The sequence below is a fragment of the Triticum aestivum genome, chromosome 6D, assembly GCF_018294505.1.
Source record: "Triticum aestivum cultivar Chinese Spring chromosome 6D, IWGSC CS RefSeq v2.1, whole genome shotgun sequence".
NCBI classification, from domain to species: Eukaryota; Viridiplantae; Streptophyta; class Magnoliopsida; order Poales; family Poaceae; genus Triticum; species Triticum aestivum.
In genome coordinates this window covers 450,028,619-450,031,750 of record NC_057811.1, presented here as the reverse complement: position 1 = coordinate 450,031,750, position 3,132 = coordinate 450,028,619, and positions in this window count along the sequence as shown.

Below are 3,132 nucleotides of genomic sequence, written 5' to 3'. Positions count from 1 at the left end.
TGCATCACCATGATCTTGCGTGTGCGTAGAATTTTTTTTGAAATTACTACGTTCCCCAACAGTGGCATCCGAGCCTGGTTTTATGCGTTGATGCTATGCACGAGTAGAACACAAGTGAGTAGAGGACGTCTAACTTGTTTTTGCAGGGCATGTTGTGATGTGATATGGTCAAGACATGATGTGATATAATGTGTTGTATGAGATGATCATGTTTTGTAACCGAGTTATCGGCAACTGGCAGGAGCCATATGGTTGTCGCTTTATTGTATGAGATGCAATCGCCATGTAATAGTTTTACTTTATCACTAAGCGGTAGCGATAGTCGTAAAAGCAATAAGTTGGCGAGACGACAACGATGCTACGATGGAGATCAAGGTGTCGCACCGGTGACGATGGTGATCATGACGGTGCTTCGGAGATGGAGATCACAAGCACGGTGCTTCGGAGATGGAGATCACAAGCAAAAGATGATGATGGCCATATCATATCACTTATATTGATTGCATGTGATGTTAATCCTTTATGCATCTTATCTTGCTTTGTTTGACGGTAGCATTATAAGATGATCCTTCACTAAATTATCAAAGTATAAGTGTTCTCCCTGAGTATGCACCGTTGCGAAAGTTCTTTGTGCTGAGATACCACGTGATGATCGGGTGTGATAGGCTCTACGTTCAAATACAACGGGTGCAAAACAGTTGCACACGCGGAATACTCAGGTTAAACTTGACGAGCCTAGCATATAACAGATATGGCCTCGGAACACGGAGACCGAAAGGTCGAGCGTGAATCATATAGTAGATATGATCAACATAGTGATGTTCACCATTGAAACTACTCCATCTCACGTGATGATCGGACATGGTTTAGTTGATATGGATCACGTGATCACTTAGAGGATTAGAGGGATCTCTATCTAAGTGAGAGTTCTTAAGTAATATGATTAATTGAACTTAAATTTATCATGAACTTAGTCCTGATAGTATTTTGCAAATTATGTTGTAGATCAATAGCTCGCGTTGTTGCTTCCCTGTGTTTATTTTTGATATGTTCCTAGAGAAAAATTATGTTGAAAAATGTTAGTAGCAAAGATGCGGATTGGATCCGTGATCTGAGGATTATCCTCATTGCTGCACAGAAAAATTATGTCCTTGATGCACCGCTAGGTGATAGACCTATTGCAGGAGCAGATGCAGACGTTATGAACGTTTGGCTAGCTCAATATGATGACTACTTGATAGTTTAGTGCACCATGCTTAAACGGCTTAGAATCGGGACTTCAAAGACGTTTTGAACGTCATGGACCATATGAGATTTTCCAGGAGTTGAAGTTAATATTTCAAGCAAATACCCGAGTTGAGAGATATGAAGTCTCCAACAAGTTCTATAGCTAAAAGATGGAGGAGAATCGCTCAACTAGTGAGCATGTGCTCAGATTGTCTGGGTACTACAATCGCTTGAATCAAGTGGGAGTTAATCTTCCAGATAAAATAGTGATTGACAGAATTCTCTAGTCACCATCACCAAGTTAGTAGAACTTCGTGATGAACTATAGTATGCAAGGGATGACGAAAGTAATACCCGAGCTCTTCGTGATGCTGAAATCGACGAAGGTAGAAATCAAGAAAAACATCAAGTGTTGATGGTTGACGAGACCACTAGTTTCAAGAAAAGGGCAAAGGGAAGAAGGGGAACTTCAAGAAGAACGACAAGCAAGTTGCTGCTCAATTGAAGAAGCCTAAGTCTGGTCCTAAGCCTGAGACTAAGTGCTTCTACTGCAAAGGGACTGGTCACTGGAAGCGGAACTACCCCAACTATTTGGTGGATAAGAAGGATGGCAAAGTGAACAAAGGTATATTGGATATACAAGTTATTGATGTGTACTTTACTAGTGTTTATAGCAACCCCTCGGTATTTGATACTGGTTCAGTTGCTAAGAGTAGTAACTCGAAACGGGAGTTGCAGAATAAACAGAGACTAGTAAAAGGCGAGGTGACGATGTATGTTGGAAGTAGTTCCAAGATTGATATGATCATCATCGCACACTCCCTGTACTTTCGGGATTAGTGTTGAAACTAAATAAGTGTTATTTGGTGTTTGCATTGAGCATGAATATGATTTAATCATGTTTTTTTGCAATACGGTTATTCATTTAAGTTAGAGAACAATTATTGTTCTGTTTACATGAATAAAAAACCTTCTATGGTCATACACACCAACGAAAATGGTTTGTTGGATCTCGATCGTAGTGATACACATAATCACAATATTGAAGCCAAAAGATGCAAAGTTAATAATGATAGTGCAACTTATTTGTGGCACTGTCATTTAGGTCATATTGGTGTAAAGCGCATGAAGAAACTCCATACTAATGGACTTTTGGAACCACTTGATTATGAATCACTTGGTACTTGCGAACCGTGCCTCATGGGCAAGATGACTAAAACACCGTTCTCCGGAACTATGGAGAGAGCAACAGATTTGTTGGAAATCATACATACAGATGTATGTGGTCCGATGAATGTTGAGGCTCGTGGCGGATATCGTTATTTTCTCACCTTCATAGATGATTAAGCAGATATGGGTATATCTACTTAATGAAACATAAGTCTGAAACATTTGAAAAGTTCAAAGAATTTCAGAGTGAAGTTGAAAATCATCATAACAAGAAAATAAAGTTTCTACGATCAGATCGTGGAGGAGAATATTTGAGTTACGAGTTTGGTCTACATTTGAAACAATGCGGAATAGTTTCGCAACTCACGCCACCTGGAACACCACAGCATAATGGTGTGTCCGAACGTCATAACCGTACTTTATTGGATATAGTGCAATCTATGATGTCTCTTACCAATTTACCACTATCGTTTTGGGGTTATGCATTAGAGACAACTACATTCACGTTAAATAGGGCACCATCAAAAGCCGTTGAGACGACGCCTTATGAACTGTGGTTTGGCAAGAAACCAAAGTTGTCGTTTCTTAAAGTTTGGGGTTGCGATGCTTATGTGAAACAGTTTTATCCTGATAAGCTCAAACCCAAATCGGAGAAATGTGTCTTCATAGGATACCCAAAGGAGACAGTTGGGTACACCTTCTATCACAGATCCGAAGGCAAGACATTCGTTGCTA